We start from the raw sequence: 15,763 nt of genomic DNA, 5'->3' as shown, positions 1-15,763 counted from the left end.
CACTTTGGAAAACAGTAAGGAATTTATTGAAATGGTGAAACTGAGTTGCCATATAATCATGTATTTTAAAAATTATTTTCTGCTCCCTTTGTTCTTAAACTCGTAAGCTATTTCCAAGCTACCTGGCTCTTTGTGAGATGATACATTTAAATAGTTGGTAAACTATATTTTGTGAAATTCTAATGTAAGGAACACTTTCCTTCTTGTGTAATATGATTTTCTAGGAGATGAATGTGCTAGAATTTGAAAAATCTGGAGGCAAGATTAACTTCTCCTTTCTACAGAATTTCTAACAGGGAAAAGCAATCAGACATAGACATCTCAGGATATGTGTGGAGCTAAACCCATGGGGGAATCAGAATGGGGTTGGCTGGAGCTGTTCATAACAAAATAGATTCCTAATTATTTTGGCCATTCTGAAAAGATTAAAAAGGAAACAAAAATCACATTTAAATTTCGCATTGGCTTATGGGATTTTGCTATTCTAGTCACACATAGTCCGTGACAATCTATCACTGATTATTTTACAATATTTTTTCAGATTTTCTGTAACCCAGTTACAGCTGTCATCATTCATTAAAGCATCACTGCAGGAGAATCCTCTTGATATTCCTTTCATCCGCTCTCCTATCTTATTCATCCTTTAACATTCAGCCTGAATGTTCTTCAAATGCCAACTCGGTGGCTGAATTTCCGCGTGCTTCCCATTCAAGTCTTTAATAAGACCTTCCAAAAACTTAGAAACTCTATCTTCATCTCCCTTTAGTCTCCAACTCAGAAAAGATAACAGACGTAATCATTCACCTTTTATGTATCTGAAAATTATACATGTCATGCTTGCTTCTTTATTCTAATTTTTATCTGAATCGTTCAAGAGAAAGCTTAAGTGATTTTTCATTCACTTCCTGTGACATGGATTGATAGCAGTGCACCAAAGACCACTGTTATGCTAGTCAATGCGTGAAGGTAAGTAATCACTGCATCTTCATTCAGAATTCTAACAGTTATTAATAAAAACAACCATATTTTCTTTTCTTTATTTTTAATTTCTTACCTTAAATACTGCTACCGTGGATGTTAAAATTGCAATCTGGCTTCTCATTTGTCATGTGCGCCTGATTATTTTTCTCAGGTCCTGGTGCTATAACAATTTTCATTCACATTTTCAGTCCATATAAACATTTTAATTGGAATTTCAAAAAAGTTAAAACAACTACTCATAACTTGTAAAAGTGTTAACCCAGAAATCATCCCCATATGTTACATACTTCAGTGGAAAGATTCACTACTGTTTTCTAACTCTCCAGAAATTCTCAGCTTTTATACAAAAATGTCAAATCTACTATACTCTTCTATCCTTTATAGAGCATGTAATTCTATCATAACTCACCAAAGGGAGAAAAAGGCACTTAGGATTCTTTCCAGAAAATATAAACTTAAGTATTCTGCACTGCACTCCAAAACCTATCAAAATCTTAGAGCAGAGAAGTTATCTTCAGAGATTGTGAAATTGTGGTGAAGTGTCATTTCCATAGTCTGATATTCTAGGGCCTTCCTTCGGTCAAGGTGAACACTGAATGCTAGAATAGATCTTCACAGAATCATACTCGGTGAGTCATATCTAACAATGACATCTTGAAGTTCTTTGGCCATCTCCAAAACACTTTGGGAATTAATAAAAAATTATTTTAAAATGCTTTATTTAGAGACAGCGTGAGAAAACATTCCCCAATAACAATGAGAAAATTCATTTAGATTTGAATCTTATTAAATATTTGCTTTTTCCCTGTGGATTTTATTTCTCTAATGGGAAATGTCTAAAATTTCCCTTTTTGCTTTGCATGTAATTTATAGTTAAATTACATTTTTGACTTCTTTGCCAGAGGAAGGAATGTGTGGGGAGCAAAGGTTGAAAGTTCCATAAACCAAGGTGAGGAAGATGCTTTCGGCATTTGCTATTTGCTCACTTCACATATGAACAAATAAAATTGAAAATTAGCAGGGATGGAACAGTATAGCTATTTTCTATTCCATGAGATAATTTAAAAAATGAAATTCATTATGAATGTAATTAGTACCACTGAATTAAATATTGACTGTGGTTAAAAGGGAAAATGTTAAGTTGTATGTATGGTACTATAATAAAAAGTAAAAAAGATAAATAGAAATATAATGTAGGACTGTACAACATAAACAATGAACCTTACTGTAAACTATGGACCATAGTTAATAGTAGGATCATAGTAAATTCTTTCATTAATTGTTACAAAGTTCCACATTAATGCAAAGTGTTAATAATAGGGCAGTTCGTATATGGGAACTCTATTATTTGCCTTATTCTTTTGTAAACCTACAACTTTTCTAATAAAAATTATAAGTAAAAACAAACAGAAAAGTGCATAAAAATGATTATGATAAAAGAAACATCTAATTATGTCTTAAGGAAATGTGTAAATGTTGTACAGTTACCCTGGTCCTTTCAGGGATAACAATCTCTCATAATCTTCCACTTTTCTTTGTATTTTTTAACCATTTTTTACTATAAGTTTGATTGTAACATGCTTGATTGTAAGTTAGTCAAATGTCTCCATTTTGTGTCATCTTGAAATAAATAAAACTTAGAACAAAAAAAAGGAATAGACAGAATGCATAATATGATCTTGAGTCTTTTTTATTGAACTATGCAAAAGAATATCTGCATCCCGGCTGCTTTGTAATATCTCTGTTGGAGATTAGAAGAAGCACTTCTCTTATAACTCAAAACTGAAAGGAAAAATTGCAGATGTATGTCACTGATGAAAATCACCATGGTTTAAAAGAAGGAAACAGGCCAACTTAAGTGAGAGGAGCAGGTACATCTTATTTACAGAGTCTTCTGTGCTCACCTTCTAATAAAGGTTATGTTCAAGTCTCTCAAAATTATGAAATCTTTACAATCTAGAGCTTGTGTGAATAGAATAGGAGATAATTCCTGGTAAAATATTATCCCTTAAATTTTGTCTGTGTAAAAATAAAATTTATCTTAGAGGCATGAAATGCCCAATCACTGGCTGATTGAAGTTTTTAATCCTAACTGATTTGTTAATTTTGATTAATTTTAAAAGTTGCCCCTTTTTGAACATATAATTCACTGCTAAAATACAGTTTAATAGTTTTAGTTTCCCTTTTTACACTATTCCATTTTTTGTACTTGATGCAAATTTAAAATACACAATACTTTAAAAACTACTTGAAAAATCCAAAGAGAAAATTCATTTTTTTCATTAGATTGGAAGAGTCACTATGGAATATATTATGTAATTCATGTACTTGCTAATGGAAAGCAATAGGACAAGGTTATGGAACTAGGAACTCACCAAATGGGTAAATATGACAGCATGAAACAAAAAGGTGTAAAATTATGTTAAACACGAAAGGACACTGTACCTTTGCAATCATACTTATTTGATAGTCTGTGCCAGTATTTGCCTGGATTTTGGCTATAGTTTTAAAAGATGGCCCTAAAGAAGTATGAATCATCTCTCTATTTCTGAACAAGCCCAACCTAAATGAAAATGAGGTATGATCACTTGTAACAAATACTAATGCAAATACTTCATATGCCAGCCTTGAAAAGAACAGCCTAGAATAATAGAACAAATCCTGATATGATAAGAGGAATTGATATGTTGAAGAAGATCTGGTGTCCAAACCATAGGTCAGGGAAATTCAGAGCACCTTCAATCCAGCATTTTATATTTTGAGATCTAGGCAAGGTATCAGTTATGAACAGGAAAGGAAACCAGGGGTCTATTCCTGTTAGTTTCCTTTCTTTCACTCCTTTCCAAGTCTTTATTTTCAAGGATTAACTGATTTACATCTAATCTACATACAACCTCAGACTCTTCAAGTAAATATCCAAAGAATTATAAACAGGCTTTCAGAGGAGATTATCAAATATCAGTTAATAAATGAACCATTAGAATAAAAGCCAAGATATAACTTAAAAGTAAAGTTCAGATAATCTGGTAAGGGAAGATCGAGGGATAAAAAATACAAGTGCAGTAAAGTTGGATCAGACTGAATTGGTGGCAATAGGGATTTCAGTGATGAAATTCTCCTTAAAATATTGTTAGATAAGATTTGAAATTGTAAGAACATTAATACATTAAGGGGGGGGACTTGTTACACTATAGCAATTCAAAAGGCCCTGTTTGTTCTCGAGAATGATCCCGGTTTCCTGGTTGCTAAAACAAATACCAGCAATGAGTTAGCTTAAACAATGGGAATTTAATGGCTCATAGCATTGATATGGATCTCAATGTATGTAGAGGAAACATTTAAGATAAATGTTTATCTAAGATAATGTTATTACTGAGGAAAGGTAAATGTAATTAAAGGGGCATAATTTTCTATACTTTACTCAAAATTGTTAACACTAATAAATTTTTATAAATTAGGTAGGTATAATGTAATACCTGGTGTAACCACCAATATATATATATATATATATATAGAAAAGATACATTAAAAAGCCACATATATAAATCAAAATGAAATTCTAAAAATGATACCGGAAAATGGGAATTACAATAAAGAAAATAAAGAATGAGTAATAGAGGGGATAATCAGAATTTTTTAAATGGTAGATTTATGCTCTAATATATCAATAATTACATTAAATATATGTTGTGTTCATATACCAATTAGAAGACAGAGAATGGAGACTGGCAGAGTAGATTACAAAGCAAACAAATAACGAGCAAAAAAATAAAAACTATAACCTAAATATATGCTAAGTACAAGAAAGTCACCTTAATAATAATGATGCAAATTATGTGAATGTAGCATTTTAATTTGTTAAATTCAGCAAACAGTAGAGACATGGCAAGAAAAAACTTTCTGTCTTGCTCAGTGACATTTATATAATAGTTCATTCTATTTCTGTAATTTATTGACTACTCTTAAAAGTATAATTGCATATTTATAAAAACTATCACTGTCTCTCATTTAGGATCTTAAAGCACTTTAAATTCACTCATCCTTGTTTTTATTTATGCTTAGAAATGCCCAGTTTCTCAGTTAGTTATGTCTTTTTTACCTCCAAATTTATTTGGGTATTATCATTGATTTTAATATGGTAAACATTTATAATTGCTCAAGAAATTGTTCACCATTTTTCTTCAGATAATTTCTTGCATTTCACATTTACTCAGACATCATTTTCCATTTTCTTGTAATATATCCTTTAAAAGTGGTTTTAATGACATCTATCTATTGATAGAAAATTCTGTTACTTTTTTTAGTATAAAATGGTATATTTCACTTTTATTCTTGAATTTACATTAAACTGGGGGAAAAGTTTAGTGTGAGAATTGCCTTCTCTGTTAATCCATTGATGATACACTTGTGCTGTCTTCTAACTTTCACTATTTCTTTGGATAATTTTGTATTGATTTGTTTGTCATTATTTATGGATAAGTTATCTCTACACTTTGGATGTTTTAAAGGTCTATTCCATTTTGATTTTCAGTAACTTTATTTTTATACATCTTATACTGGCATTAACATTATGTGGCTTAGACCCCTATATCTATGTACTCTTTTAGGATATTCAAAAATTCAAATGGCTTTAAAATTTTCTTATTATTTTTTACATTTATTAATCATAAATTCATAACTATGTTAACCGTTGATAAAAATTTTTCCCAACACTGATAGAAAGCAGAACCTCTTAACTATAGATTAAGCTATTGGTCCGTATTGTTTAATATTTTACATATATAGGTGTAGATGCAGGTTTGTGTGTGTGTATGTGTGTGTCAGAGTTCCAAACCCACCCCTGTGTTTTATGATTTGTTAAGAGGACTCACAGGATTTTACATATACCTATGAATTTTTTTTTCTTTTCTTTTTTTTTTTTTGGCATAGGCAGGCTCCAGGAAATGAGCAGGGGTCTCCAGCATGGCAGGTGAGAATTCTGCCACTGAGTCACCATTGCATTGCTCCATGCCCATGAATTTTGTTTTGAAAGGATACAAAGCCAAACCAGCAAAGAACACGGGTAGAGTTCAGAGGAAACCAGGCACTAGTTTTCAAAGTCACACAGCATGTTCATCAATGACTTGTGACAGTCGACATGTAATATTTTCTATCAGGGAAACTCATAAGAGACTCACAACCCAGGATATTTATTAGGGGCTGACCACAAAAGCACCCTCTGCCTATCATGTACCAAAATTTCAGACTGCAAGAAGAAAAGCAGGTGTTTAGTGTAAACTGCATTGTTTGCACAAACAGTTTTGGCAGAGTGAACCACTCTCAATAGTTCCTGGAATGTTGTGACTACTCCCATAATCCAAGTTCAGAGACACCAACCAAGGCTCGACCTAGCCAGTAAATCTTTCTAAGGATAGCAATCTCAGAGCTTCCATTTTAACTCTTTTCTCTACAGTGTATATGTGGGTTCTACATTTTCCTTACTTATATTTCACTGAGAAAAAGAAGACAACTTGCATGTATTTCTGAAACTACAATGATTAAACTACTATTGTATATATACTTTTCATTCTCTTCTATTATTCCAGATGATCTTTCCATGGTTCTCTATAAGGGAAACTCCCCTGCCCGTGGACCAGAATTCATCTACTCTCATCTATTCAAGGACATTATTCCAGAGATTTCTTTCACTTTCCCTCCTGCAACACCTACTTCCCCCCTCGTTAACATCAGAATATGAATACCCTGTGTTATCTTCCTTATGAAAAACTAACTAATTAATTAATTCCCTTGACTCCGTCCTTGCCGTAAGCTACTGAATCATTCTTCTTTTCAAGAGTGTTACATAAACTTATTGTCTCCAGTTCCTTTCTTCCCGTTCTCTCTTGAACCAACTCCAAACATTTTTGATCTTTTAGTATTGTGTAAATATAATAATAAGAATCCTACTATTAGACCATCTTTAGAATAAATAATACATAGTAAAATTTTCTTTTTCTTAAAGGGATTTCATTATTTTTTAACATTTACACTTAATTCCATTAAAAGGTAGCATTCATATTGTGTGGAAAAGCTTATTGAAATGTGAAAATAATTAATGGTTACTATCACTGAGCAATATTTGAAACCTGTATCCTTGAGTATGTGTGAGTTGATGTGTAACTAGAAATTGTTCATGTTAAACTTTTAAAATGAAAGAGATTTTGTTCTAATCATGGTCTGCCACCAGTCACCAGACATCAAGTTTCTAATCTTGGGAATGATAGTTAACTTCTCTAAATTTCAGGTTCTGTAACATGAAAATAATTTTTCATGAGAATTATCTGGGTAAATGTATATGTCTGTGAATGAATATATGCCCTTTAATATTTTTTCATAACGGAGTTTGCACTGTGTTTTAGTGTATTTTTTTCTCCTGATTCTGCTCACATTTTTCTCTAAATAAAGCATATTTTATAGAGAAATGATGACTGAAAGTAGCACAGAAAAGTTAAAAGATTTATGTGGGGTTTTGTATTAAAGGACACTGCTCTTTGTCACAGCATTATGTCTATTTAGCTTTTAGCAATTAGGTTTAAAGAATGCATGTGTACTCTATGACAGTATCATGGTTTTACCCTTGCTGATTCTATATGCTGGAACTTTTATTTTTATGAACATTTGGGCAAGCCAAACTACTACTGTCTTCTTATTTTTTGCTTTATTTTTGTAGCAAAACACATTTTAATTCAGCTACCTTGAAAATATTGGGTATTTACTATCTCTGTTTTTCTTTTATCAGCCCTACTCTGTTATTGCTGCTACATGGGCTTTGGAAAGTATCCTAATTGAACAGATTAAGCTAAAATTTAAGTTGAAAACCATAGACACCATGAAATATCCATTTAGAAATAGACTGCTTACTTCTACAAAAGCCTGCTGGGACTTTATTGGGATGGGAGTGCACTGAATCTATAGGTCAATTTGAGGGGGAAATGGCATCTGTATTAGCTACAGTTCTCTAGAGAAACAGAATCGGCAGGAAATATCTGTAAATATAAAATTTATAAAAGTGTCCCACTTAACCGTGGGAAAGTAGAATCCAAAATCCTCAGGGCAGGCTATGGAGTTGACAACTCTGATGAAGGGTCTGGATGAACTCCACAGGAGAGGCTCACTGGTCAAAGCAGGAAGAGAGACTGTCTCTTCTGAATCCTCCTTAAAAGCCTTCCAGTGATTAGATTAAATATTACTCATTGCAGAAGGCCCTCCCCTTGGCTGATTATAACTGCAATCAGCTGTGGATGCAGCTGACATGATCATGATTTAATTCTATGAAATATCCTCATAGCAACAGTGGCCAGCACTTGCCCAATCAGACAAACGGGCACCATTACCTGGCCATGTTGACACATGAACCTGACCATGAGAGCCTCTTTACAGTATTGACTTCTCTGATCCTTAAACATGAAGTATCTCTTTCATTCTGTCAGTCATTAATTTCTCTCAACAATGTTTGAAAGTTTTCATTGTAGAGGTGAGGGCTTACAAATATTTCCACAAAATTATCTTTAGGAGTTTGAGGTTGTTGGATGTTTCAATAAAGGACATTTAATTTTTTTAGTTTCTTTTTCCAAATGTCCATTTTTAGTGTATAGAAAAGCAATAAACAGTTTTATGTTGATTTTGTAGCATGTGGAATTGTTAAACTCACTTAGTTCTTCTACTATTTTTGTTCATCTCAAGAATTTTTCTATGTAGAGAATGCTATAGTCTATAAATAGAGACAGTTTCACTTCTTTTTCTATCTGTGTGTATTTTGTTCTTTCTCTTGCTTTAAGGCTAAGATCTTGGTATGATGGTGAATAGATAGTAAGAGTAGATATCTTTGTTTTGCTCTTGATATTAGAGAAAAAGCATTCAATCCTTCACCATTCAGTATCATTTTAGCTGTAGGTATTTGGGATGTGACCTTTATTAGTATGAAGAAGTTTCTAATCCTAATTTGTTGAGGAACTTGAAAGGGTGTTGAAATTTGTCAAATTTTTTTTTTTTGCATTTATTGTAATGATCATATAAGTTTCTTGTATATTCTCTTATTATGGTAAGTTATATCGATTGTCTTTTAAATATTAATCCAGACTCCTGAATTTCTAGGATAAAACCCACTTAGTGATCATGCTGTATCGTTTTTATATTCTGCTGGATTCAGTTTGCTAATATTTTGTTTTATATAGATATTAGTCTGACCTTTTCTTTTTTTATAATGTCTTTTCTTTGATTTTAGTATCAAGGAATGGTAGGCTCATAAATGAGTTTTCAAGTGTTCTCTAATCTTCTATTTTAATATAGAACGTATACAAGATTAGAATTATTTTTACCTACCTCTAGACTTTTGCTTTAACTCCCCTGACCAACTAAGATTCAGACAAGATATACTGAACAACTGATTTCAGACATTGGATGATAGGCAGTGAGTCTTGTGATCCCTGGGAAACAAGAAAGAAACCACGATATTCACTATGATTGGTCCAGTTTACTGTCTGAAGGGAAGTTTCAGGCCACAGCAAGATAGTCTAGTGATATCACTGTTTTGAGGAAAAGAATAGATAGCTTGACAAGTCAGAGACAGCTGGGAAGTGCAGAGTAAAGGAAGCTAGGAGGGGAAAGAACACTGCAACTTGCATAAGAGTCTTCATAAACCTTTGGCTGAGCTCTGATCTATGCTTGCATTGGTGAAACTCCACAAGAACCTCCACCCCCATCCCAAAACAAATCAAAGAAAAAGAAAAACCCTAATGAATTCATTAAACCAAAAAAAGATCTGTGGTTCACACAAGGCTGAGGATAATTGGAGTCCCTACTAGTCAGAGTAGAGAGAAACTGTGTTATAAGGATTATGACAGAGTTCATAGAAGGATCATGCTGTATGATGGGTTAAATTAGTCCCAAACTGAAGACTGCTTTAAATATGCGACAATAAAGCTTAAAAGCAAGTCTTAATATCAAACAGATCTAAAAATAACTTAATTGCATGCCAGAATAAATTTTAATAATATTTAAAGGAATTTTAAAACTTTGACATTGAACACTATCCAACTCACAATGTCTCACATCCAATGAAAAATTACCACCTTCCCAAAGGAGTAGAAATATATGATGCATAACAAGACAAACTTAATCAATAGAAAAAAAATTCAAATGGCCTTAAAAATCTGCTATAAATCTTATAAAAACAGGCAAGAATATTAAAAACATGTATATAATTGGGTTAAGATATTAGATATGAAAGACCAAATGGGTCTTTTAGAAATGTCAAATATAGTATTGAAGTGAAAATTACATTGGAAGAGTAGAGTAGACAGGCACAGCAGAAGAAAACTATCTGTGAACATAAACGTAGAAATTACCACTATTCAAAATGAAGTACAAAGGAGAAAATATTGGATAAAAGGGTATTTTATGCCTAGGTAAATACCAAGTATCTAAAGTACATGACAGTAGTAAATTAGAACGAAAAAGAAAAAAAAAAAAGATCATAACTCTACAGATTCAATAAATTCAAAGACCTCCAAAGAGAAAATTACAAAGATAAACATAACAAGGCAGATTATAATCAAATTGCAAAAATTAGCAATGGAGAGAAAAGCAGTAGGGAGAAAAAATAAACAGATTAAGTGTAGTGGAGTAAAGACGTTAATAAGATCACAAGACCACATGACTTGCTTCTGCAATGAAAAACACAATGAAAGAACATTTTAAAGTGCCAAAAAATTATCCAGATAGATATATATTTTTTGAAACTCCATTTTCTTTTTTTTTTCTCTTACACAGAAAAAACAGAAAATCATAATGAATACAGACCTGTGAATTCCTTCAAATCAGCATGGCCAAGATCACTTAAACAGGCAGCCCTTCACAAAGCACGATGATGTAAGGAATAAACAAAAGCCAGTGGTATGCTTTTAGGTCATCTTTTGTTAGGTTATTAATGCATTCTGAGAATTCCTTGATTTCTTTGCAATGACTCAAAATCCCCAGAAGAAAATGCCATTTACTAAAATATGTGACCAATGTCCCAAGATTCCACACCATGTCAATTTTTGTTTTTCAGCCTCAAAACTTGCCAAAGCAAGGAGCTTGTCTCCAAAGCCAAGGTCTGTAGGGATTTTCTCAAATTTGTTGTGGATTGGGCCTGCATTTGTTGACAAGAAGGCTTCAGTCAGCTTCTATCCAAGTTTTCTGAAAGTCGTTAGTGTCTCTTTTACTGTTGTGTGTATAAGTCTCTTTCCAGCTTTCCTACCATTGGATCTCTATCCAATGCCACTAATCTTGTCCACAGTTGACCAGGCTGTTTCTTTGCAAACAATCTGACAAACTCTGGAGTTTCAAAGGCATGGCTGATAGTTTTCTGCATAGTGAGTTGCATTCTGCTTAGTTCCTCCATCAAAGTCATACTTTCAGACATAATTTTATTCAGTGAATCATTAAATTCACTTAGCTGCTTCAGAGTTTCCTTTTTGGTTTCCTCATATTCCTGTGTATCAAGTTCCTCGCTGCATTCCTCCAGAACTTGTAATTGCTGCAACAGCCTATCCAGCAGTTCTTCTAAATTCTGCTTTAATTTGCTGTCTCTGTCTTTTCTCTGGAAACCATTTTAATCTCTGCTTCTTATTACTCTGAACTCTGCACAGTGATGATCAGTCTTAAATTGCATGAACCTTCAATTCCTGAAGTTGTGGCTGTCATGAAATTGAGGAAAACGAAATTGTTCATCAGGAATACAGCAGGCTCAAAGTTCAAGCAACCTCAGGTTGGAGTTGGCTGAGAATTCAGACCTAGCAGATGCCCAGCTAAATTTTTATGTCTAGCAAAATACATATATTTATAAATTAAGGCAAAATAAGATGTATGTAGGAAAAATGAAAGCTGAGAGAATTCATATCCAACTGATCTATCTTGTGAGAAATATTAAAGGAATTTCTTGAGGCAGAAAGAAAATGTTCAAACAAAAATTTGGATCTAGAGAAATAAATGAAGAATTACAGATCTGATAAATATGTGGATATAAAAATGAAATTTTTTTTCATTAAAAAAATTGACTAAAAGGTAATTTAACACAAAAATTAAAATAGTGTTTATCAAAATGTATAACATATGCTTAATAAAATAAATAACAATTGTAGAAAGACTATGAATGATAATATGTTTTATAATACTTACACTATATTTATAATATCCAAAGTTAGACTGTGATAAGTATTATGATGCATACTGCAAAACTTAAGACAACCACTGAAAGAGTAGAACACAGATACATAGCTAATAAGTCAATAGTGAAGTTAAAATCTTAAAAGATTCTGGACAAATCTAAAATGAAGAAGGAAAATAGAAAACAAAAAGAAAGAAAGAACAGATGGTATAGAGGGAAACAGTATGATAATAGATTTATAACTATTGGACAAAGGGTAAATCTGGAGATCCAGGATTAATATGTGTAGTAGGAAGCCATTATTGTATTGATAGCAACTGAAGCCATCATCATAATAGTGATTTCCTAGGTTGAACTGATAGTGCAAGAAAGGTGCACAGCCTAAAACCAAGTCCTTGAGACTCTCCAATATTCAATGACTAGGTGGGACATTGATAAACCTCTTGAAGGTTAAGTAAAGATTTATAGATAGGCATGCAATTTATTTAACCAAATAGAGGTCACTGGAGATTTTAGTGAATTCTACTTTGGTGTCATACCAGGGCAAATGAAGAATTGCCACAGGTTGACAAGTTAAAAAAGATTTTAAACTAGTGGAGGATATATTCATAGAGACATCTAACTATCATCAATTGAGAAGCTCTTTTTCCGTTTAAGGGGAAAATTAAGGACTGAGAGGTTGTGGGCCAAAAACAAGTACCCCTGATGAAATGGCAACATTCCAGAATGTAAAATATGTATGCAGGTAATCAACAGTTTCTTTTAGGTGTTGTTTGGTAATGCTACCAGAATACAATATACCAGAAATGGAATGGCTTTTATAAAGGGAATTTAATAAGTTAAAAGTTTACAGTTCTAAGGCCACAAAAATGGCCAAACTTAGGCATCCAGACTCAAGAAAGACCAACATCTGTCACATGGGGAGGCATGTGGATGGCATCTGCTGGTACTTGCTGGTTCCATTGTCTCCAGCCTCTAATTCTAGTGGTCTCCGTTCTAAGCATCTGTGGGCTCTGACTTATCTACTTCGTTAAAACTCTGGGTTTCACCTCGTAGCTTAGCATCTCATGGAAAAGCACATAGCAACATCTGCTGGACTCTGGTTCTTGTCAAGTTTCTGTTGGCTCTCTTGACTGCTGGCATCTCCTGGGGGTTCTGCATTTTCAAATGTCTGTGTCCCAGCACCTAAGTTTACTTTTTTGGCCTTCCTAGTATCTCTCAATGTTTGCATTTTGCTTCCCCTTTTAAAGGACTCCAGTAAACCAATCAAGACCCACTTTGAATGGGCGGAGTCACATTTCCATCTAGTCAAAAGGACCAACCCACAGTTGGGTGTGTCACTTCTCCATGGAAACAATCCAAACAAAGTTTCTACCCTACAATACTGAAGCAGAATTAAAAGAAACATGGCTGCACTGGAAAGATTTGATCAAGAAAAAAGACATGGCTTTGCTGGGTACCTAACAGTTTCAGTCCAGCACACTAAGGATGTCAAATATTAAGGGAGGCACCCAAGCAGGAAAACAGTACTGGAATTGTCTGGCCTCTGGGGAGATACAAGGGATATCTCAACAGTGATTTCTGTGTTGTGATGGCCAAAGAATAGATGAACATATCCCTTCAGAACCCTGGCATAATATACAAGTAAAAAAGATATTAAAATGTTTACCAACCATGTAGAATAAAGTCTTAGAATGATAAATTAGTTTGATATATAGAAAATTTAAAGCAATTGCTATTTCTGCACCCCTGAATCTGTCAGTTGATTTCCATGATATTTTAGAGTGACTTAGTCTTTATAAAACCAACTTGTGATATAAGTATTACAAATATTGTTATGTTTTAAAGAAGTGACTATAAAGGTTAAGAGGACTCACCTGATTTCCAAAAAGGCCACTAAGGTGAGATGTATTGGCTGTGACCAAGATGGAAAAATGGAATTGGTACCTCTTAACACCACTAAAGAATGAGGCAAGATGGGTCTCGAAGTCTGGTGCAAGTTATCTAACTCAATAAAAAGTTTTCTCCATTTTACCTTTGAAAGTTTACTTTTGTAATAAAGGGCCAGATACAGGTCCTAACGTATCACAGATATTATCATGTTACATTATATTTATGGTAGTTTATTGTATGATAGGTGAAAGAAAATAGCTTGCCTAATAGATTGGTTCTAGCAAGATAGGAAGATGTTTACAAGAGACAGTATAGCTGCAAGAACCATGGGAGTGTGAATTCTTTGCAATTTTTGAATGCCACACCCCATATTCTTGCCCTTGACTTAGAAGTGCCCTGAGGCTGGAGAGGACATGTTCTGCTCCAATTAAGTAGTGCCAGTCTTCAATTAAACACACACACACACACACACACACACACACACACACACACACACACACACACACACAATTCCAACTCCTTCAAAAAGTCCTGAGAACTGATCCCATAAGCCATTTTTTACATAACAAATCTGCATAACAAAACACTTCTCTTCATTTTCTTATCCCATCTTGTCAAACGTTAACTTAAGAAGCCTAGTACCTTCAACAAGTCATAATGTTTTTAATATGTACCATATGAGATCACAAAAGACTTTGTTCCCTTGTCTTCTCTCTTTAATTATCTAGAATAATTTATTTGTGTTTCTATTTCCACTTTCATTTCCATATAATGTCCTTTTTATATAAATAGCAGGAGTATATGCAAATGTATTTTGAAGCAATTTTGAATTTGACTGAAGAGTCCTGAGATTTTCTCAGAAGGACTTCTACCAATACACATGGGATAACATATCTTAAAATCTTTCCCCAATTCTCTTTTAGCATCTTCCACATATTAACCACCCTCTCCTATATCTGCTATCTCCCATTCTCTCTTAAATTCAATGGAGACATTCTCTCTTGCATGAGAAGCATTATCTCAACACACCTCAACTCAACTCCTCCCCCTCATCTCTTTAAAATGATAGTTTCCCAGTTATTGTTCTTCCTCCATCCCCAAATAATTAAACCAATTCTCTCTTCCACTCCAGTTCTCCAACTCTCAAGTTGAATGATAAGGTTTGAGAATCAGTGAAAAAGCAAGGTGGAATAACCCTTCAAGAGAAGGGGAGTGGAACACTTAGAGTTCTTTTTAGTGTGAAGGGGAGCTAGGTGAATGAGACGGATTAAATTATGAATTTTAACTATTCACTATTCTGTAGTAGTATTATAAATCCACTTTCTTGGTATGGTCAAGGTAAATTAATTTCCTTGCTGTTTCATTTTGACTTGAGCATGTGACTTGATTTGAAGAATGAGATATTTTTGCTCATGTTATGAGCTGAGCCATCAAATGTGCTTATGTGATTGATCTCAAACTTCCTTCAAACATATGTCACTGCTACAGCATAGCCAGAACTAGTCTAGTTAAACCAAGATTTGTGAGAAAGAAATAAAATACTTATTTTTATATGTCACTGGTATTCGTGATTGTTTGTTGTGCAATAAGAGGTGGCCTATAATCTAATTAAACCCAGATTGGGGAGCAAGAGATAGAACACTTATTTTTCTTATTTTTATGTCACTGGCATTTGTGATTGTTATGCAGCTAAAGTTGACT

The 15,763-nt window shown here is 33.5% G+C and overlaps 1 pseudogene; it reads right to left on the bottom strand.

Moving 5' to 3' along the window:
* Window positions 1-10,985: 10,985 nt before the first annotated feature.
* Window positions 10,986-11,733, bottom strand: LOC143663387 (protein LZIC pseudogene; annotated as a pseudogene).
* Window positions 11,734-15,763: the final 4,030 nt, after the last annotated feature.

This window comes from Tamandua tetradactyla, chromosome 19, assembly GCF_023851605.1.
Source record: "Tamandua tetradactyla isolate mTamTet1 chromosome 19, mTamTet1.pri, whole genome shotgun sequence".
Taxonomy (NCBI): domain Eukaryota; kingdom Metazoa; phylum Chordata; class Mammalia; order Pilosa; family Myrmecophagidae; genus Tamandua; species Tamandua tetradactyla.
The sequence above is the reverse complement of the archived record's forward strand: the minus strand, read 5'-3'. Positions and strand labels throughout refer to the sequence as shown.